Here is a 24,444-nt window from a genome sequence, read left to right as displayed (position 1 = left end):
TGAGGGAGTGCAGCGAAGGTTCACCAGACTGATTCCTGGGATTTCGGGACTGACCTATCAAGAGAGACTGGAATAACTGGGCTTGTATTCACTGGAGTTCAGAAGAATGAGAGGGGACCTCATAGAAACGTTTAAAATTCTGATGGGTTCAGACAGTTTAGATGCAGGAAGAATGTTCCCAATGTTGGGGAGGTCCAGAACCAGGGGTCACAGTCGTAGGATAAAGGGTAAGCCATTGAGATGAGGAGAAACTTCTTCACCCAGGGAGTGGTGAACCTGTGGAATTCTCGACCACAGAAAGTTGTTGAGGCCAATTCACTAAATATATTCACAAGGAGTTCGATGAAGTCCTGACTACTAGGAGGATCAAGGGGAATGGCGAGAAAGCAGGAATCGGGTACTGAGGTTGCATGTTCAGCCATGAACTCATTGAAAGGCGGTGTTGGCAAGAAGACCGAATGGCCTACTCCTGCACCAATTTTCTATGTTTTTATACCAGGAGTGGGGAACGAACCAACTTGGGGAAAAACCTATTAAATTTTCAGGCCAACGCCTTAAACACTCGACCATCCCGGTCCCATGCGAATCTGGGCTTCAACCCCAACCCCACAGACAAACACATACACATCGGCTTTCAGTGAGCATTTATGAACATTTTTAGCAATATTGATACGGGGACAACTCTCCTATTCTTTTTCGAGCAATGCTCTGGGACCTTTCATATCCACCCGAGGGTGCAGACGGAGCTTCAATTTAACATTTCATCCGAAAGTCAACAGCTTCAACATTGCAAAATTCCCCACGTGGTGCACTTGAGTGTTAGCCCAGATGATATGCTCAAGTCTCAGTCGAAAATGCTGCCACTGAATCAAAGCCGATACAAAAGTTCACAACCCTATTATTTTCCCCAAGTCTTTTTCATAAGTTCCAGGACATACTCAATTCATGGTGATGATTTCCACAGACAGTTGCAAATACACAGAGACATATATACAGATCGTCAGACAGAGACACACACACATACGTAACCAAAAATTTACACGCACCAAAGGACATGCACAGATGCCTTCGACATATAAAGGGGAAGAAAGGCTGACTCACTGTCGCAACTTTGACTGATTTTTATATTTTCCTATCCGTATGTATCGTGAATATTGCAGATTTATAAAAATGAGAAAAAAATGTCAGTGTTGAAAGGTGTGGGACGTTATTCCATCTATCTCGCGATCTGTTTGGCAGAGAACTGGTTCAATTGTGAAATGGAATGAAAAATGCTGAGAATCGTAGTCGGCAGGATTCGAACCTGCACGGAATAACCCAATGGATTTCTAGTCCATCGCCTCAACCACTCGGCCACGACTACTGTATCGCTGCCTTTTTGAACGTTACTCAGAAAAAACTCAGTCACCCATCTCTGTGCAGCAGACGGCCAAATAATCCTGAAAAATTCTCGGTTTGCGAAAAATGTGATCTCCTCCACCTGTATTTTTACAGATCGATATTGTTCTGGAACTTTTTAATATAAACCTCTACCAAGAAACTGAACTAAATTCGACATTTTGAAACAACTGGCTCCCCGTCGAGGAATTGAACCCCGGTCTCCTCCGTGACTAGCGGGGACACGCACCACTATACTAACGAGGAACCGACGGCTGTCATACCTGTCAGAGCAGGAATCGAGCTGTGAACAGAACTGGACACCATGAGAAGTCGACAGACACATTGAGAGACAGAGACAAACCGACAAACAGGGAGAGACAGACAGCGAGATAGAGACAACGAGGGACAGAAAGTGTGAGACTGAGAAGGAGAGGCAGACTGAGTGAGAAAGAGACTCAAACATATACATATACAGAGATGTGTGTGTGTGATCTATTAAGAGAGAGCGGGAAAGAGTGAGAGAAAGATAATGATAAAGACAGTGACAAGGAGAGAGACAGATAGAGAGAGAGCGATAGAGATTAAAACAGAAATTGATGGAAATACTTCTCAGCTTACAGGCAGGGACTAACAGAGACAGGCAAAGACATGGAGAGACCGAAATGATGGGAAAGAGAGAGCCAGTCAGACAAAGAGTCTGAGAGAATCCCATTGGAACAGACGTGGCACCGTGAGAAAGAGACAGATTGAGAGACAGAGACAAACAGAGAAACAGGGACCGACAGAGTGAGTCAGACAGAGAGAGACAAAGACTCAAACATACAAACCTCTCTGAAGAGAGAGAGAGAGGCAGAGACCGGGCCGCACAGATATATTTCACAATTTCATTTCATTATCGGTTCAGAGTGTCACATTGTTACAGAAAATTGCTGATTCAACCGATGAAAACCCGGTATCACTGATGAGAATGCGAGGAAATCCGTGTTAAATTAAATTAAAGAGATACCAGGTACGAACCCACGCGGGTAAAACCCATTGAATTTTAAGGCCAACGCCTCAACCACTCGGCTATCCTGGTCCTGTGAGAACCTGGATTTTGTCTCTGTGAGAATCTGGGCTTCAACCCCAACCCCACATACAAACACATACACATCGGCTTTCAGTGAGCATTTATGAACATTTTTAGTAATATTGACACGGGGGCAACTCTCCTATACTTTTTTGCGTAATGCACTGGGAACTTTCATATCCACCCGAGGCGCAGACGGAGCTTCAATTTAACATTCATCCGAAAGTCAACAGCTTCAACATTGCAAAATTTCCCAAGTGCTGCACTTGAGTGTTTGCCAAGATGATATGCTCAAGTCTCAGGAGTGCGACTTGAACACACAAACTCCCGATTCAGTCGAGAATGCTGCCACTGAACCAAAGCCGATACAAAAGTTCACAACCGTATTATTTTCCCCAAGCCTTTTTTATAAGTTCCAGGACATACCAAATTCATGGTGATGATTTCCACAGACAGTTGCACATACACAGAGACATATATAGAGATAGACAGACACAGAGACACACTCACACATAACCAAAAATTTACACGCACCAACGGGCATGCACAGATGCCTTCGTCATCTCGAGGGATAGACAGGCTGAATCACTGTCGCAACTTTGACTGATGTTTGCGATTTTTGAAACGGATGCATCGTGAATATTGTATATTAATAAACATGAGAAAAAAATGTCAGTATTGAAAGGTGTGGGCGTTATTCCATCTACCTCAGGATCAATTTGGCAGAGAACTGGTTAAATTATGAAATGGAATGAGAAATGCTGAGAATCGTTGTCGGCAGAATTCGAACCTGCGCGAGATAACCCAATGGATTTCGAGTCCATCGCCGTAACCACACGACCACGATTACTGTGTCGCTGCCTTTTTAATCGTTACTCAGAAAAAGCTCAGTCATCCATCTCTGTGCATCAGACGGCCAAAGACTCCTGAAATAGTCTCCGTTTGCTGAATTCTGGAAGAGGCAATCTCCTCGATCTGTATTTTTACAGTTCGATATTGCTCTGGAACTTTTTAACATGAATCTCGACCAAGAAACAAAAGTAAAATTCGACATTTTGAAACAACTGCCTCCCCGTCGGGGAATTGATCCCCGGTCTCCCGCGTGACAGGCACGGATACTTACGTCCATACTAACGAGGAACTGACGTGTACCAGTTCTGTCAGAGCAGGAATCGAGCCACTGTGAACAGAAATGGACACCATGAGAAGTCGACAGACACATTGAGAGACAGACAAACCGACAAACAGGGAGAGACAGACAGCGAGATGGAGACAACGAGAGACAGAAAGTGTGAGACTGAGAAGGAGAGGCAGACTGAGTGAGAAAAAGACTCAAACATATACATATACAGAGATGTGTGTGTGTGTGATCTATTGAGAGAGAGAGGGAAAGAGTGAGAGAAAGACAATGATAAAGTCAGTGACAAGGAGAGAGAGAGATAGAGTGGGAGCGATAGAGACTAAAATAGAAAATGATGGAAATACTTCTCAGCTTACAGGCAGGGAGTAACAGAGACAGGCAAAGATATGGACAGACCGAAATGATGGGAAAGAGAGAGCCAGTCAGACAAAGAGTCTGAGAGAATCCCATTGGAACACGACGTGGCACCGTGAGAAAGAGACAGATTGAGAGACAGAGACAAAGAGAGAAACAGGGACAGACAGAGTGAGTCAGACTGAGAGAGACAAAGACTCAAACATACAAACACATACACAACTCTCTAAAGAGAGAGAGAGAGGGAGAGACCGAGCGACGCAGATATATTTCACAATTTCATTTCATTATCGGTTCAGAGTGTCACATTGTTGCAGAAAATTGCTGGTTCAACCGATGAAAATCCGGTCTCACTGATCAGAATGGGAGGAAATCCGTGTTAAATTAAAGAGATACCAGGAGTGGGGTACGAACCCACGCGGGAAAAACACATTGAATTTTAAGGCCAACGCCTCAACCACTCGGCTATCCTGGTCCTGTGAGAGCCTGGATTTTGTCTCTGTGAGAATCTGGGCTTCAACCCCAACCCCACATACAAACACATACACATCGGCTTTCAGTGAGATTTACGAACATTTTTAGTCATATTGACACGGGGGCAACTCTCATACTCTGTTTCGATTAATGCTCTGGGACCTTTCATATCCACCCGAGGGTGCAGATGGAGCTTCAATTTAACATTCATCCGAAAGTCAACAGCTTCAACATTGCAAAATTCCCCAAGTGCTGCACTTGAGTGTTAGCCAAGATGATATGCTCAAGTCTCAGGAGTGCGACTTGAACACACAAACTCCCGATTCAGTCGAGAATGCTGCCACTGAACCAAAGCCGATACAAAAGTTAAACAACCGTATTATTTTCCCCAAGTCTTTTTTATAAGTTCCAGGACATACCAAATTCATGGTGATGATTTCCACAGACAGTTGCACATACACAGAGACATATACAGAGATAGACAGACACAAAGACACGCACACACATAACCAAAAATTTGCACGCACCAACGGGCATGCACAGATGCCTTCGTCATCTCGAGGGATAGACAGTCTGAATCACTGTCGCAACTTTGACTGACGTTTGCGATTTTTGAAACGGATGTATCGTGAATATTGGATCGTGAATATAAAAATGAGAAGAAAATGTCAGCGTTGAAAGGTGTGGGACGTTGTTCCATAAATCTCAGGTTCAGTTTGGCAGAGAACCGGTTAAATTGTGAAATGGAATGAAAAATACTGAGAATCGTGGTCGGCAGGATTCGAACCTGCACGGGATAACCCAATGGCTTTCTAGTCCATCGCCTTAACCACTCGGCCACGACTAATGTGTCGCTGCCTTTTTAATCGTTACTCAGAAAAATCTCAGTCATCCATCTCTGTGCAGCAGACGGCCAAAGACTCGGGACAAATTCTTCGTTTGCTAAAAATGTGGACGAGGGAATCTCCTCTAAATGTATTTTTACAGTTCGATATTGTTCTGGAACTTTTTAATATGCATCTCTGCCAAGAAACAGAAGTAAAAAGCTGCATTTTAAAACAACTGCCTCCCCGTCGGGGAATTGAACCGCGGTTTCCCGCGTGATAGGGGGGGGCATACTTACCACTATACTAACGAGGAACTGACGGGTACCACTTCTGTCAGAGCAGGAATCCAGCCACTGTGAACAGAACTGGACACCATGAGAAGTCGACAGACACATTAAGAGACAGAGACAAACCGACAAACAGGGAGAGACAGACAGCGAGATAGAGACAACGAGAGACAGAAAGTGTGAGACTGAGAAGGATAGGCACACTGAGTGAGAAAAAGACTCAAACATTTTCATATACAGAGATGTGTGTGTGTGATCTATTAAGAGAGCGAGGGAAAGAGTGAGAGAAAGACAACGATAAAGAGAGTGACAAGGAGAGAGACAGATAGAGAGAGAGTGATAGAGACTTAAACAGAAAATGATGGAAATACTTCTCAGCTTACAGGCAGGGACTAACAGAGACAGGCAAAGACATGGACAGACCGAAATGATGGGAAAGAGAGAGCCAGTCAGACAAAGAGTCTGAGAGGATCCCATTGGAACAGACGTGGGCACCGTGAGAAAGAGACAGATTGAGAGACAGAGACAAACAGAGAAATAGGGACAGACAGAGTGAGAGAGACAAAGACTCAAACATACAAACACATACACAACTCTCTGAAGAGAGAGAGAGAGGCAGAGACCGAGTGACACAGATACATTTCACAATTTCATTTCATTATCGGTTCAGAGTGTCACATTGTTACAGAAAATTGCTGATTCAACCGATGAAAATCCGGTCTCACTGATCAGAATGGGAGGAAATCCGTGTTAAATTAAAGAGATACCAGGAGTGGGTTACGAACCCACGCTGGAAAAAGCCATTGAACTTTAAGGCCAACGCCTCAACGACTCCTGTGAGTACCTGGATTCTGTCTCTGTGAGAATCTGGGCTTGAACCCCAACCCCACATACAAACACATACACATCGACTTTCAGTGAGCATTTACGAACATTTTTAGTCATATTGACACGGGGGCAACTCTCCTATTCTTTTTCGAGTAATGCACTGGGAACTTTCATATCCACCCGAGGGTGCAGACGGAGCTTCAATTCAACATTCATCCGAAAGTCAACAGATTCAACATTGCAAAATTCCCCAAGTGCTGCACTTGAGTGTTTGCCAAGATGATATGCTCAAGTCTCAGGAGTGCGACTTGAACACACAAACTCCTGATTCAGTCGAGAATGCTGCCACTGAACCAAAGCCGATACAAAAGTACACAACCGTATTATTTTCCCCAAGTCTTTTTAACAATTTCCAGTACATACCAAATTCATGGTGATGATATCCACAGACAGTTGAACATACACAGTGACATACATACAGATAGGCACACATAGAGACACACACACACACACACACTACCAAAAAGTTTCTCCTCATCTCGGTCTTAAATGGCTTACCCCTTATTCTTGGACTGAGACCTTGGTTCTTGAACTCCACAGCAACGGGAACATTCTTTCTGCCTCTAACCTGTCCAAACTCGTCAGAATTTTATATATTTCTATGAGATCGCCTCTCATTCTTCTAAACTCCAGTGTATACCGCCCAATTGATCCAGTCTCTCCTCATATGTCAGTCGTGCCATCCCGGGAATCAAGCTGGTGAACATTCGCTGTACTCCCTCAATCGCAAGGACGTCCTTCCTCAGATTTGGAGACCAAAACTGGACACAATAGTCCAGGTGTGGCCTCAGCAAGACCCTGTGTAATTGCACTAAGACTTCCCTGCTCTTATACTCAAATCACCTCGCTATGAAGGCGAACATGCCATTTGCCTTTTTACCACCTGCTGCCAACTTTCAATGACTCATGTACGATGACACCAGATCAAGATATACACAGAGTGCCTTAGACAAATAGAGGGATAGACAGGCAGGGCCACTCTCGCTACTTTGGCTGCCTTTTGCTTTTTTCTATCCGTATGTATCGTGAATATTGCAGATGAATGAAATAAAGAAAAAAATGGCAGCGTTGAAAGGTGTGGTACACGGGGCAACTCACGACACTTTTTCGAATAATGCTGTTGGAACTTTAACATTCACCCGAGAGAGCAAACAGAGCTTCAATTTAACATTTCATCCGAAAGTCAACAGCTTCGACAATGTAAAATTCTTGAAGTACTGCACTTGAGTGTCAGCCAAGATTATATGCTCAATTCTCAGGAGTGGCACTTGAAATCGAAAATACTGCCGCTGAACCAAAGCCGATATCAAATGTCACAACCGTATTATTTTCCAAATCTTTTTAACAAGTTCCAGTTCATACCAAATTCATGGTGATGATATCCACAGACAGTTGAACATACACAGTGACATACATACAGATAGGCACACATAGAGACACACACACACACACACACTACCAAAAATATACATGCACCAACGGACATACACAGAGTGCCTTAAACATATAGAGGGAGAGACAGGTTGAATCACTGTCGCTAATTTGGCTGATTTTTGCGTTTTTGCAACCGTATGTATCGTGAATATTGCAGATTAATGAAAATTAGAAAAAATGTCAGTGTTGAAATGTATGGGACATTATTTTACCTAACTCTGGATCCGTTTTGCAGAGATCTGGTTAAATTGTGAAATAGAATGAAAAATGCTGAAATCAGTAGTTGGCAGGATCGAACCTGCGCAGGAAAACCCCAATGGATTTCTTCGTCCATTGCCTTCACCAACCAGGCACGATACTGGGTTTCTGCCTCTTTAAATGTTACTCAGATAAAACTCAATCATCTATCTCTCTGCATCAGAACGCCACAGAGTCCAGAAAAAGTCTCCGTTTCCGAAAAATTTGGAAGAGCCAATCTCCTCTTGCTGTATTTTTACTCTTCTATGTTGCTCTGGAACTTTTAATATGAATCTATACCGAATAACAGAAGTACAATTCAACATTTCGAAAATGCTTCCTCCCGCATGACAGGCGGGGATACTCACGACTATACTAACGAGGTGCTGACGGGTGTAGATTTTGAGACAGCAGGAATCGAGCTGTGAAAAGAACTGGACACCGTGAGAAAGAGACAGACACATTGAGAGACAGACACAAAAAGAGAAACAGGGAGAGACAGACAGCGAGCTAGAGAAATAGAGAGAGAGAGCAAGTGTGAGACTGAGAGGGATAGGCAGACTGAGTGAGACAAAGACTCAAACACACACATACACAGAGATGTGTGTGTGTGTGCTCCATAAAGAGAGGGAGGTAAATAGTAATGGAAAGCCAGAGACAAAGACAAAGACATGGACAAAGAGAGCGACAAAGAGAGAGAGAGAGATAGTGAGAGAGAAGATAGAGAGAGAGAGACAGAGATAAAAACAGAAAATGATGGAAATACTCAACAAGTTAGAGACAGGGTCGAACAGAGACAGGCAAAGAGAGACAGACAGGCAGAGACATAGACAGACAGTGATGATGGGAAAGAGAGAGACAGTCAGACAGAGAGACTGAGAGAATCCCTTTGGAACAGAATTGGACACTGTGAGAAAGACACGGGCAGATTGAGAGACCGAGACAAACAGAGAAAAAGGGAGAGACAGAGTGAGTCAGAGAGAGGCAGTGTGAGGGAGGCAAAGACTCAAACACGCAAACACATGCACAGATCTCTAAAGAGACAGAGGTAGAGAGTGAGGCAGAGACTGAGAGACAGAGATAAATTTCACAATTACATTTCTTTATCGGTTCAGAATGTCATAGAATTACAGTAAAATGCAGATTCAACAAATTCTTACTGCAGTTGTACTGGGCCTTGGTGAGGCCTCACCTGGAATATTTTGTTCTGTTTTGATCTCCTAATGTGAGGAAGGACGTTCTTGCTATAGAGGGAGTGCAGCGAAGGTTCACCAGACTGATTCCCGGGATGGCTGGACTGTCATTGGATGAGAGACTGGATCAACTGGATTTTTATACATTGGACCTTAGAAGGATGAGAGGGGATTCCATAGAAACATAAAGATTCTGGCGGGATGGGACAGGTTAGATGCGGGTAGCTTGTTCCCGATGTTGGGGAAGTCCGGTACCAGGGTACACAGCCTTAGGACAGCCATGTCAACGTGATGCCAATTATATCATATTCATTAATTGCTGCCTGTGCAGTTAATTCTTCCACCTTATTACAAATACTCCTCGCATTGAGGCACAGAGCCTTCAGGCTTGTCTTTTTAACAACTTTGTCCCTTTTGACATTTGCTGTAATGTGGCCCTTTTTGAAAGGAATGACAAGGGTGTATGCGGTTACAGGAGGATGTGAGGGGAAACAAACATAATACGAGGGGAAGAGTACATCCGCAATGGACCAGTATGATAGCAAAATGAATGGAAATATAAGGGGAATATCGTTATCCGTGTGCCGGAGAGAAAGATGCCTAACTATAGGTCCTCGCCCAGTGGGAGACGGGAGCAAGGATAGCTGCGGGTATGACAATACTACGGAAGGATGTGTCAGTGGAAAAAACCCTGCCCGAACCGAACCCACACATTACAACGATCAAGGGCGAGGGGAATATTGTGCGGTAACTAGCCTGGGAACTTACGTGACTTCAAGACAATCGGTGGCAGTGGGAAGAGCACGCATGACATGCCAGGAAGACAGTGACATGAAATATAAGCGATGAGATTAAGCAAGATATTGATGTTTACATGTAAGAGCAAGCACAATCAATTCCCCTGTTACTTGAAGATTTAACTAGCTCAAGAAATAACATTAAAATATATCAAGATCTGAAGGATAAAGCAAAAGAACTGGACAGTGAAATAAAGGATAACCTGATATTATACATCCCTGGATAACGATCCTTTCACATAACCTAGTGGCAGTACAGATAGTTATAGCCTTGATTTGGTTGGTGATGTTATGTAACAAGTGCAAAGATAGGCGAGGCTTACCCGAGCAAAGTTGGAAGATAGGGATTATAATTATATCCAATGTGTTAGTCCTAGTGCAGCTGATAGTGTTGCTGATGCTCCTGGGAGACTGTGGAGGCAGATACAAGAGACGCAGAAAGAATAGGTTGGCCAAGGCCCGTAATCAAGAACGCAGAAAGCCTTTGCTAGATCCAAAGAAGGTTAATCAAACAAAAAGACGGCATGAATACCTGATCTGAGTCATGAGTGTCCCAATCCGATCGCCTGATCAACGAAACCGAGGCAGGAGACACACGAATCAAGACAGAATAAGGCAGGGAAAGCAAAAGTGTTGTTCATCGTGCGATATGTTTAAGGGCTGGTCACCTGAAGCCTACGCAGTCCTCAAATTGAAGTGGCATTCAATTGAGGTAATAATGGTAGTGGAAGTGATATGTATCGTGATCCAACTATATCTGATGTGTCAGATCAGAGAGAAATACAACCACGTGGTTCTAGCCGAACAGCAAACAGCCTAGTTAATTATGTAATGTAGGCATGATAGGGGAGGCGAATGATTTTGTAACGCATTAGGGAAACAACCAAGACCCCGAGCTTATGCACTGCCTGTACAAAAATAAATATAAGTGGCGTGCCAATATCCCAGGGAAATGGTCAAGGGTAGTATGTAAAGACTCCGCAAAAGATGGAACTACGAGCGATCCCAGGGATATGAACTTGATATCACCATTTCCAGCAGAAGGCTCAGAACATATATGTGCTCAGCTGATTATTTAGAAATAATCAGGGACCAACAGGAGGGACTGAAAGGGCAGATTAGAAATTGTAATTACAACTAATAATAATAATTGCGATGTTTTAAAATGGAGTTAACAGGTTTTTAAAATGGAACCCACAGCCTGTTTTTCAGATTGTGGGAAGCATGTGTGGGATGCCTACCACAGAGGAGCAGATGTTCCAATTCATAGACCAAAGGGAGCTGGGCACGGACACAGATAACATAGAATTTGAATTGTATAGCAAGATAAAAGTTAAATAAAAAGAATCATAACAACATGTGTTTGGTTTTCCCAATTAAGGCATATAGAAGCCAGATTGGAGGAATCGCTGAACCAATCATTCATGTATTAATCAGCATTTATTAATTGTAACTTGCGTAATTACGTAATGCGATAATTTGAAACTGTATAATGTAAGTTGTCTCTGGCAGTATCTTCGAGCATTCTTTCAAGGATAGCTCCCCTGCCGGCTTGTATTAATAAAACCTGCATTTAGTTTAAGGCTAACAGAATCCGAGTGGTGGTTTGAAGTTAACCCTAACAAGGTTAGAGAGATAGGGAGAGGTGTAGGGGCCCGTGGAGGTTAGAGAGATAGGGAGGGGTGTAGGGCTGGAGGAGGTTACAGAAATAGGGAGGGGTGTCGGGGCTGGAGGAGGTTAGAGATAGATGGGGCGGGGCCATCGAGGGATTTGAACACGAGGCTGAGAATTTTAAAAGCAGCGCCTCGCTGGGGCCGAGGAGGGGGGGAGAAGTGCAGGAACACAACCCCCTCACTACCTACCCTGCACTAACCCTCATCATCTGTTAAATCACCTGGAGTTCATGCGACACTCCTCCCCCTCTCTCTTGGTATTTATCTACTCACTGCCTCACTCAAAGTTTATCTCCCATTGACAGTCCGTGTGAGAGCCCTCATTGTCCCAGAATTGCTCCCCTTGGACACCGACTGACCTTCCCCGTGCCTCAGCCGCCCCTATCCTGTTCCATGACGGCCGATAAATTCAGGTTGTGTTCCAGTTCGCAAGCAAAAGATCCGGGCAGCGCAGGGGGAGGGCTCGTACAAATTAAAACTCATGGCGGGCCGGTTAGGGCATGGGGGGGCCCACAGGCCATATGTTTGACACCCCTGATCTACCCTGTCAAGCCCAATAAGAATTTTGTTTGTTTTAAAATGAGATCACCTCTCATTCTTCTAAACTGTAGAGAATATAGGCTTAGTCTACTCAATCTCTCCTCACAGGACAATACCCCCATCCCAGGAATCAGTCAGGTGAACCTTCGTTGCCATCCTCAATGGCAAGTACATCCGTCCTTAGGTAAGCAATCAAAACTGTACACAATACTCCAGGTGTCGTCTCACCAGGGTCCTATATAATTGCAGTAAAACGCCCAAGAGCAAGTTATTATTTAAATGGAGAAAGATTGCAAAGTGCCGCAGTACAGCAGGACCTGGGGTTACTTGTCCATGAAACACAAAAGGATAGTGTGCAGGTACAGCAAGTGATCAGGAAGGCCAATGGTATCTTGACCTTTATTTCAAAGGGGATGGAGTATAAAAGTGGGGAAGTTTTGCTGCAGTTATAAAAGGTTTTGGTGAGGCCACTCCTGGAAAACTGCGTGCAGTTTTGGTTTCCATATTTAAGAAAGGATATAATTGCTTTGGAGGCAGTTCAGAGAAGGTTCACAAGGTTGATATTAGGGATGAGCAGGTTGACTTATGAGGAAAGGTTGAGTAGTTTGGGCCTCTACTCATTGGAATTCAGAAGAATGAGAGGTGATCTATCGAAACGTTTAAGATTATGAGCGGTCTTGACAAGGTGGATGCAGAGCTGATGTTTGCACTGATGGGGGAGACTCGAACTAGAGGGCAAGATCTTAGAAGAAGGGGCCGCCCATTTAAAACAGATGAGGAGGAATTTCTTCTCTCAGAGGGTTGTAAATCGGCAGAACTTGCTGCCTCAGAGAGCTGTGGAAGCTGGGACATTAAATAAATTTAGGACAGAAATAGTTTCTTCAATGATAAGGGGATAAGGGGTTATGGAGAGCGGGCGGGTAAGTGGAGCTGAGTCTATGATCAGAAAAGCCAAGATCTTATTGAATTGCAGAGCAGGCTCTATGGGCCGTCTGGCCTACTCCAGTTCCTATTTCTTATGTTCTTATGTTTACTATTATCTTCAAATCCTCTTGTAATAAAAAACATACCATTTGGTTTCTTAATTGCTTGCAGTACCTGCAAAATACCTTTCAGTGATTCGTGTACAAGGACACCAAGATCCCTCTGAACACCAACATTTCCCAATCTCTCACCATTTCAAGTAGCTGTTTCCAGTCCACTTTGGCTAAACCACATCTCAGCTCAGTAAAATTGGCGTTTCCCCAATTGAGATCTTTTATTCCTGGTCTATCTTTGTCCTTTTCCATAACTACCCTAAATCTAACTGAATTACGATCACTAACACCAATGCTCACCCACTGCTACCCCTTCCACCTGCCCAGCTTCAGTCCCTAATACTAAGTCAAGAACATACCCCTCTCTTGCTGGGCTTGCTAAGTACTAGTTAAAAGGTTCAGCTGGTTGCTGACCCCTCTGTGAAGGGAAATAGGTCCTTCCTATCCACTCTATCTCGGCTCCTCATAATTTTATACACCTCATTAACGTCTGCCCTCAGCCTCCTCTGTTCCAAAGAAAACAAACCATTAAGTGGGTTGATGGATTGGAGGAGGTTACAGAGATAGAGACGGGTGAGACCCTGGAGAGATTTGAACAAGAGAATGCGTATTTTAAAGGCTGATGCCACCAGCCATCACGCCCAGTACAGAATGTGACTCACTACCAACAGGAAGGATGTTACGTTAACTACTACAAATGCATAATGAGAGGAAATCAATCTCTGTCCCTTTAACTAACAGCGACATGGAAAGAGGGAAATGAATGACCTTTAAATACCTGGTCCACTTGGCACTGAAGTGTCTGAAACTCATGATAGGAACTCATAAATGGAAATAAAATACTGACAGATGTTAAACTGTTTTGTTGACAAAATAAATCTCGATTTAGCTTTTAAAAGATAAATTGTTGAACAGGGGTTGACACATACTCACCTGACAGGCCGACTCAGGATCCACCCCTCAAGAACCCCGATTGGTTGCAGAACACGCTGCTCCCTGGGCCCTCCGGCTTCTGACCTCTCTTCCTGTTGGTTCCCAGGGCAATCAATCACCACTCGCCAACCTCCCACTGCCAGATTTAGTTGAAGGGCTCGGAGGAAGAAATAAAATGAGGCCGTGAATCTGAGTGAAGAAATAAAATTAGAAAAGCATGATTTAATGAACGAGGAGAGGCAATATAAACTAAAGGGTACAATCCTAAAGCTAATGCATGAACAGTGATACCTGCGGGTATATGTGAACAAATCGCTGAAGGTGGCAGGACAGGTTGGGAAAGCAGTTAAAAAAACCTTACAGGATCCTGGGCATCATAGAGTACAAAAGCAAGGAGGTTATGATGAACCTTTGTAAAACACTGGTTCGGCCTCAAGTGTCCAATTCTGGGCACCGCCCTTTGGGATGGGATACCCTAAGAGAGGATGCAGAAGAGATTGACAAGAATGATTCACGAGATGAGGGACTTCAGTTACGTGACTTGACTGGAGAATCTGGGGTTGTTCTTCTTGGAGCAGAGAACGTTGAGAGGAGAATTGATAGAGATGTTCAAAATCATGAGGGGTCCGGACAGAGTAGATCGAGAGATACTTTTCCCATTGGTGGAAGGTTCAAGAACCAGAGGAGACGGATTTAAGGTGGATGAGCAGAAGAACTAAAGGCGATGTAAGAAAAATCTATTTCATGCTATGAATCATCAGGATCTGGAATGCACGGCCTGAAAGGATGGTGGAGGCAGACTCAATCACAGATTTCAAAAGGGAATTGGATAAGTATCTGAAAGAAAATATTTTCAGGGCCGGGGGGAAAAGGCGTGGCTGTGGGACTAGCTGGGAGCCGGCAAGGGCTCGACGGGCCGAATGACCTTCCGTACTGTAACCATTTTCTGATTGTGAGCATAACCACTCTGTTCCCTGACTCAATCTAAAGCCTTCCTGATTGTGAGCATCTCTGTTAAACTTGTCTATCTCCGCCTTAAATTTATTCAATGATCCAGCCTCCACAGCTCTCTGGGGCAGAGAATGCCACAGATTTGCAAGAAGAAATTCCTCGTCATCTCATTTTTAAATGGTCTGAGGAGAATGGCTGCATTTGTAAATACAACAGGATTTACTGGGATTGCTTTGGGCACTGAACCATATTCATTCTGGCAGCTCTTGTTTGTTTCTGATTATATTAATAACCTATATATATGGGCTGGAGATTAATATCTTGTACAAATGTTGACAAATTATCTTCGTTTCAAACACAGTGTGTCGAATATTTGATTCCTCCATGATCAGAGGAGACTAATTGATGTTCTGTTACCGACTTCCATTTTAGTGCTTTTTCTTAATCTAACTTATATCACTTCTCACCCCTTTCACCTTCTATTATATCAAACCCCAAACTCTCACCAAGTCCAGCTCACCCATCAGCCCTCTGCTCGCTGAACAACATTGGTTTCTGGTTCAGCAACGCCTTGATTTCAAAATTCTAATACTTATTTTCAAAACACTCCATGGCCTCGCCCCTCCCGAGCTCTGTAAACTCCTCCAGCCCCAACCAGCACCACACCGCTAACTCCACCCCCACCCCCCCGTCGCCCACCCATGAGATATCTATCTTCCTGAGCATCTCTGATTATAATTGGTGGCTGTGCCTTCTGTTGTCCAGGCCCCAAGTTCTTGAAAACCCAGCGTAAACCTTTCTGTCTAACGTGTGCAGTACCTGCCCTGGCAGTTCCTGATGGGATACTGCAGAGCAAGCTTTTTTCTCTTATCTAATCCATGCTGCATCTTTCCACGGAGTGTTTGATAGGATAGTGTAGGGTGAACTTTACTCAGTATCTAACCCACGTTGTTCCTCCTCTGGGTGTGTTTGATGGGATGGTGTAGAGGGAGATTTACTCTGTATCTAACCCGTGCTTTATCTGTCCTGGAAGTGTTTGAGGGACAGTGTCGGGGGAGTTTTACAGCGTATGTAACCTGTACTGTACCTGCGCTGGGAGTGTTTGATGGGACAATGTCGCAGGAGTTGTACTCTATATCTAATCCATGCCGTAACTGCGATGGGAGTGTTTAATGGATCAGTCTATGAGGAGCTTTACTCTCTGACAAACCCATGTTGTGCCTATTGTGCGAATGATTGATGGGACAGTGTAGAGGGTGATTAACTCTGTATCTAACCAATGCTGTACCTGCCCTGGGACTGTTTGGGACAGGCTAGAGGGTGAGTTAACCTTCAATATCCAAGGCTGTATCTTCCTGGGAATGTCTGGTGAGACATTGTAGATGGAGCTTTACTCTGTATCTAACCTGTGTTGTCATCATCATCATCATCATCATAGGCAGTCCCTCGGAATCGAGGAAGACTTGCTTCCACACCTGAAGTGAGTTATTTGGTGGCTGAACATTCTAATACGAGAGCCACAGACTCTGTCACAGGTGGAACAGATAGTCGTTGAAGGAAGGGGTGGTTGGGTGCAGCACGCTCTTTCCACTACCTGCACTTGTTTTCTGCATGCCCTTGGCGATGAGACTCCCGGATGCACTTCCTCCACTTAGGGAGGTCTTTGGCAAGGGACTCCCAGATGTCAGTGGGGATCACGCACTTTATCAGGGAGGCTTTGAGGGTATCCTTGTAACGTTTCCTCTGCCCACCTTTGGCTCATTTTCAGTGAAGAAGCTCCGCATAGAGCACTTGCTTTGGGAGTCTCGTGTCTGGCATGCGAACTATGTGGTCTGCGTAGCGGAGCTAAACGAGTGTGGTCAGTGCTTCAATGCTGGGGACGTTAGCCTGGACGAGGACGCTGATGTTGGTGTGCCTGTACTGCCAGGTGATTTGTAGGATTTTGCGGAGACATAGTTGGTGATATATCTCCAGCGAGAAAAACTGTACATTGTCCATGCCTCTGAGCCATACAGGAGGGCGTGTATTCCTACAGCCCAGTAGACCATGAGTTTGATTGTACCTGCCCAGGGAATGGTTAATGAGACAGTTTAGAGGAAACATTACTCTGTCTCTAACCCATGCTGTATCTGTCCTGGGAGTGTTTGATGGGACAGTGTAGAGGGAGCTTTACTCTGTATCTCACCCGTGCTACACCTGCCCCGCGAATATCCGCTGGAACAGTATAGAGGGAGATTTTCTCTACATCTAACAGGTGCTGTATCTGCCCTGGAATGGCTGGGACAAGTTAGAGGGAGATGTAGTCTGTGTCTAACCTGTGCTGTACTTGCACTGGAAACGTTTGGTGGAACAGTATAGAGGGAGCTTTATTCTATATTTAACATGTTAAGTCCTGAAAAAGTAATGTGATTGAGTACTGTAGACGTGAGTACATGTGAATTGTCTCTTTATTCGAACTTCAGAGTGCACGTACAACATGGAAGGTCTGCTTATATACAGTGCTCCCAAGGGACGCTGGGATCCCTTGGGACTCCAACAGATACGCCCTGTGGTGGTGGTAGAATTCTGGTTAAATAGGGTTGCACACATAACATCACTCCCTCCCAAAGTTAATAGTACACTTATTTGCAAGTTGAGATGATCTGGAGCTTTTCGCTCCCAAGTCGATCGTCTCAGTACAAATGCAGGTGCAGGTGAGTTGGTTGGTTCTTCGCTGGTCTGCTGCGCAGCTGACCTTGCTGGGCTGCTGGGGATGATGAGTTCAGCTTCGTCGTCAGCCATGATGTTGGTTGACACTTGTGTGTGTGTCGGAGGGTCGATGTTGGTTGCTTGTGGCTGTCTGTCAATCGCAGTTTGGTTTGGTCCAAATGCTTTCTGCAAGTTTGACCTGAAACACCCTCCTCCCTTCTTTGGCTATGACAGTGCCAGCAAGCTATTTGTGACCATGTCCATAGTTGAGTACAAATATTGGGTCATTGCCTTCAATATTGCGTTACAAATCTGTGCGATCACGGTAAATGCTTTGTTGATGCCGCCTGCCCTCGACTTGATCATGGATATCAGGGTGAACGAGAGAAAGCCTTGTTTTGAGAACCCTTTTCAGGAGCAGCTCAGCTGGGGAACCCCGGTGAGAGAATGGTGTCTGGTGCAGTGGCTGAGCAGGACTCGGGACAGGTGGGTCTGTACGGAGCCTTTTTACATGTGTTTCAAGCTTTGCTTGATGGTTTGGACTGCACGTTCTGTCTGGCCATTGGATGCGGGCTTGAACGGGGCAGATATGATGTGCTTGATCCCATTACGTGTCATGAATTCCTTGAATTCAGCGCTGGTGAAGCATGGCCCGTTGTCGCTGATAAGAATATCAGGCAGGCCTTGCATGGCTCGTAGGTTTTTGAGGGTGGCAGTGGATGTGCTTACAGACATTATTACACACTCAATCCAGTTAGAATAAACATCCACAAGAACAAAGAACATTTTGCCTCGAAATGGGCCAGCAAAGTCAACGTGGATCCTAGACCACGGTTTTGAGGGCCATGACCGCTAACTTGGGTGCCCTGGGTGCATTGCTCAGTTGCGAGCAAGTGGTGCATTGGCGCACGCAAGACTCCAAATCTGAGTCGATATCGGGCCTCCACACATTGGGTCTGGCTACAGCTTTCATCATTACTATGCCTGGGTGGGCACAGTGTTGTTGAGGTTTGAACATTTGTCTGCCTTGCTTGGGCAAAACCACGTGATTACCCCACAAAAGACAGTCAGTCTGTCTGGACATTTCGTCTTTTTGCTGCTGGAACTGCTTGATCTCTTCATGCATCTCCGCTGGAGGACACAGTTTTTACAAGGGACAGTAAAGGATCCTGGCTGTTCCAGGTCCTCATCTGTTGGCCAAAACGGGTGACTTTTCATTTTCAAATGCATTCATCCCCAAGAGCAAGTCTGCAGGCTGCGCCATTTCCACCCCGGTGGTGGGAAAAGTAGCCAACTGAGGGCATCAGCGCAGTTCTCTGTGTCTGGCCAGTGGTGAATTACATACTTATATGCATACAGCGTGAGCGCCCATATTTGGATGCGAGCAGAAGCTTAGGTTTTAATACCTTTGTTCTCTGTGAATAGCGATATGATCAACTTATGGTGAGTTCCTAACTCGAACTAAAGCCCAAACAGCTACTGGTGCATTTTTTCACCCCGTAAACGAATGCCAGAGCTTCTTTTTCAATCATGCTGTAGGTCCTTTCGGCCTTGGACGAACTCCTGGACGCATGGGCGACCGTTTGCAATGTTCCCAATTCGTTTTCTCATTGTAACACACGCCCGACCCTGTACAATGATGCATCGCAAGCTAGCACTAAACGTTTACATGGATCATACAGGACAAGCAGTTTGTTAGAACATAACAGATTTCGGGCTTTCTCAAAATCAGTCTCTTTTGATTTCCCCCATGCCTAATAATCTCACTTGCGCAGCCACATGTGTAGAGGTTCTAGCAAGGTGCTCAACCCGGGTAGGAAATTACCAAAATAATTGAGGAGACCCAGGAACGACCGCAGCTCCGTCACGTTCTGTGGTCTCGGCGCATTCATGATGGCCTTCGTCTCGGTGTCAGTGGTCTGATGCCATCTGCCACGATTCTTCACCCTAAGAACTCGACCTTTGGCACCAGGAAAACACACTTCGAGCGTTTCAACCTGAGTCCCACATGATCTAGCCGACTTAGAACCTCTTCCGCGTTCTGCAAGTGCTCGATGGTGTCCCGACCTGTGATCAGTATATCATCCTGAAAACCACGATGTGCAGAACCGAATGTAGCAGACTCTCCATGTCCCTCTGAATAATAGCCACTGTCGATCGAATTCCAAACGGGCATCTAATGTAGAGGAACAGACCTTTGAGCGTGTTGATGCAGGTGAGGCCTTTTTAAGATTCCGCCAGCTCCTGCGTCATGTGGGCCGAGGTCAGGTCCAACTTGGTGAATGTCTTTCCTCCTGCCAGTGTCGCAAATAGTTCATCTGCCTTGGGTTGCGGATACTGGTCCTGCAGCGAAAAATGGTTAATCATTATTTATAGTCCCCGCAAATTTTGACCATGACATCGCCCTTGAGAACCAGAACAATCTGACTGGCCCACTCGTTGAACTCCACCAGTGCGATGATGCCCTCTCGTTGCAGCCTGCCGTAATCGTTCTCCACTTTCTCTCGCATCATATATGTCACTGCTCGTGCCTTGTGATGGATGGGTCATGTACCGGGAAACAAGTGGATCTGCACATTCACCCTCAAGACACTTCCGATCCTTGGCTCAAACAATGATGGAAACTTGCTCAGAACCTGGGCACATGAGGCGTCATCGATGGATGAAAGCGCTCGGATGTCATCCCAGCTCCAGCGTATTTTTCTCAGCCAGCTTCTGCCAAACAGTGTGGGGCCAGCTCCTGACACTATCCTTAGTGGTAGTTCGTGTATGTTCCATTATAAGAGACTTTTAATACCGTGCTGTCAATTACTGGTATCAGCTCTTTCGTGTAAGTTTTCAGTTTGGTGTGAATGGGGCTCAGCTTGGGCCTGTCGAAGGTCCTTTTCTCATGATGGACTGACTCGCACCCATGTCCAATTCCACAGATACTGGAATTCCGTTCAGTTCAACATTTAACATGATCGGTGGACATTTCGTGATGTAGATGTGTACCCTGTACACTTCTGCCTCCTCGGTTTGAGTCTCTAGTTCAGTTTGATCCACCATGGATCGGTCTACCACTGCAATGTGGTGATTTGCAGTGTTTGCAGCTCATCTGCACATTCGCTGGAGGTGTCCCATTGTTCCACAGCCTTTGCACGCATAGTGTTTGAAGCTACATTGATGGGCTCGATGATCACCTCCGCAGTGCCAACAAGCTGTTAATTGCCTCGCATTAACGCTTGATGGCAGACTCTGAGTCATCTGAGATCATGCAGCTGCAGGCGTGTACATTCTGCCATATGCATTCCTGCCTGAAAACGATGTTACTTTGTGTACAGTACTTGCCAAAACCTCTGATTGCTGCAAAACTTGTTTGGTGTTATCGCTGGTGGACATAAATGCCGAGGCTATCGTTATGGCTTTGCTCAGTTTCGGTGTTTTAACAGTCAATAATTTGCCAAGTATATCTTCATGGCCAATGCCAAGCACAAAAAATCTCTTAGCATTCATTCCTGGCATCCATCAAATTTGCAATGTCCTACAAGGTGCCTTATTTCACTGACGTAGCTCGCCACTTCCTGGCCTTCAGACCGTTGACATGTGTAAAATCGATACCTTGCCATCAGAATGCTCTCCTTCGGATTTAGGTGCTCCTGGACCAGTGTACACAGTTCTTCATACGATTTGGTTGTTGGTTTCACCGGAGCAAGAAAATTCTTCATGAGGCTATAGTTTGTTGCCCCGCAGAGAGTGAGGAGGATCGCCCTTTGTTTGGCAACATTCACATTCCCTGCCAGCTCGTTGGCCATGAAGTATTAGTCGAGTCACTGCATGAAGACCTCCCAATCGTCCCCTTCTGAGAATTTCTCCAGGATACCAACAGTTCTCTGCATTTTCGCATGATGGTTCATTATCTCGTCGCCAATTGTTATGTCCAGAATAAAGTAACGTGATTGAGTACTGTAGACATGAGTAAGTGTGATCTTGGTCTCTTTTTTCCAACTCCAGAATGCACGTACAGCACGGGAGGCCTGCATATATACCAGGTTCCCAAGAGATGCTGGGATCCCTTGGGACTCCAACAGATATCCCTCTGATGGCGGTAGATTGCTGGTTACATAGGGTTGCATACATAACATAACCCATGTTGTACGTGCCCTGGGAATGTCTGCTGAGACAGTGCATAGGGAGCTTTAATCTGTATCTACTCCATGTGCGTTGTACTCCGTAGAGGACGAAATCCACATTGTGACTCCAGGAGGAGCTCCTCAGCCACAGGCGAAGACGATTGAGGATGATTCTAGCAATGACTTTCCCAGTGGCTGGTAACAGGGATACTCATCTGTAATTGCCACAGTCGGACTTGTCCCCTTTGTTAAAGATGGTCACGATTACTGCATCTCTGAGATCTCCAGACATGCTCTCCTCCTTCCAGCTGAGAGAGATGAGGTCCTGCATCCATTCCAATATTGCCTCTCCACCATACTTTAGTGCCTCAGTGGGGATTCCATCCGTTACCATTGCCTTGTTGTACTTGAGCTGGCGGATGGCCATTTCTATCTCGTGCAGGGCTGAGGTTTTGCTGAGATGGTGGCGGGTAGCATGCTGCAGGATGGAGTCGAGGACACTCGAGTCAAAGGCATAGTCTCGGTTAAGGACATCTTCGAAGTGCTCCTTCCAGTGGGTCCTGGCTGCCTCAGTGTCCTTGATGAGTGTTTCACCATTCTTGGCCAGCAGTCGGGTGGTGCCTTGAGTACTTGGGCCTTGACTGCGATGAAGAATTCTCGCACATCATAGCTGTCAGCGAGCTACTGAAACTCCTGTGATTTCTCCACCCACCATCTATGCTTTAGGTCACAGGTTTTTTCTTGGACCTCGGCCTTAAGCCGTCTGTAATGCTGCTTTGCTGCTCCCGAGTTGGGTTGTTGTTTTAGGTTCAGAATTGCACTGTGCTTGATTAATTAGCTCTTGGATCTCCTGGTCATTCTCATCAAACCAGTCCTGGTGATTCCTCGATCAGACAACATCCCCAGCATTGAAGCACTGACCACACTCGACCAGCTGCGTTGGGTGGGCCACATTGTTCACAACTATTTTAAGTAGAACAATAATTAAGTTCCCCCTGATTAAAGGGGGGAGGGGCGTCACACTCCAGAAACTTTCATTAAAGTGCCCACTTGTGTTTTTTTTCGGGAACCAAAAACACAAATTAACAATTCAACATAAAGGTAACTTTTGTCAAATCAAATCAAATTAATTAAAATTACAATTCTGTTCCCTCTTGAATGATGCACTCCAGTCTCTCTGGTGCTCACCTCTCATGGAAGGCCACGAGTCTACCGGTGGACACTGCATGCTCAATCTCCAGGGATACCCTGGCTCGACACATTGTTCACATGCCTGACACAAGACTCCCAAAGCAAGGCTCTATTCGGAACTGCTACACGGCAAGCGAGCCTACAGTGGGCAGAGGAAACCTTTCATCGACACACAAAGCCTCTTTGATAAAATTCAACAACCCCCCAATACCTAGGCGTCCCTGTCAAAAGTCTGCCCTAAGTTGAGGAAGTGCATCCGGGAGGGCTCTGAGCACCACGAGTCTCATCGCTGAGAGCATGCAGAAACCAAGCGTAGGAGCATGCAGAAAACCAGTCCCACCCACCCTTTCGTTCAACGACTGGCTGTCCCACCTGTGAAAGAGACTGTAATTCCCGTACTGGATTGTTTAGTCACCTAAGAACTCACCTTTAGAGTGTAAGCATGTCTTCCTCGATTTTGACGGACTGCCTGTGATGATGATGATGCGTACCTAACCTGTGTTGTGCCTGTCCTGTGGATTTTTGCATTGGCTGTTTAGAGAGACGTTTACCCTGCATCTAAATTATGCTGTACTTGCCCCGCGAGTGTTTGATGGGAATGTGTAGAGGGAGCTTCACTCTGTATCTAACCCATGCTGTGCCTGCACTGGGAGTGTTTAATGGGACAGTGTAGAGGGAGCTTTACTCCGTATCTAACCGATGCTGTACCTGACCTGGGAGTATTTGATGCGTCACTGTAGATGGAGCTTTACTCTGTATCTAACATGTGCTGTACATGCCCTGGGAGTGTTTGATGGGACAGTGTAGAGGGAGCTTTACTCTGTATCTAACATATGCTGTACCTGCCACCAATACGCTTGCAGCCTTCTGTAAGAGGTCGGCATCGGAGGGACTGGAGTGCAGCATCGCCTCCAGCAACCAAATTTTAACTTGATTTAAGTTTAACGTCCAAAGTTTAATTGTTTATTTGTCGGTTATGGTGTCCCCTTCGCCCTTTAATCAGGGTGCATTTGATTTGCAGATCAACAACAAAATAGTTGTGCTGTACCTGCCCTGTGATTTTTTTCTTGGGACAGTATAGAGGGAGTTTTATTATGTATCTAACCCGTGCTGTGCATACCCTGGGAATACCTGGTGGGACAGTGTAGCTGGATCCTTACTGTGTATTTAATATGTGCTGCACCTGCCCTGGGAGTGTTTGATGGGTCAGCGTACAGCAAGCTTTAAATTGTAACTAA

The 24,444-nt window shown here is 45.3% G+C and overlaps 1 pseudogene; it reads left to right on the top strand.

The window, feature by feature from the left end:
• Nucleotides 1-22,217, top strand: part of LOC139235561 (Ig heavy chain C region-like) — a 96,685-nt pseudogene extending 74,468 nt beyond the window's left edge.
• Nucleotides 22,218-24,444: the final 2,227 nt, after the last annotated feature.

The sequence above is a fragment of the Pristiophorus japonicus genome, chromosome 23, assembly GCF_044704955.1.
Source record: "Pristiophorus japonicus isolate sPriJap1 chromosome 23, sPriJap1.hap1, whole genome shotgun sequence".
Taxonomy (NCBI): Eukaryota; Metazoa; Chordata; class Chondrichthyes; family Pristiophoridae; genus Pristiophorus; species Pristiophorus japonicus.
Note: the sequence above shows the minus strand (reverse complement) of the source record. Positions and strands in the feature narration are given on the sequence as shown.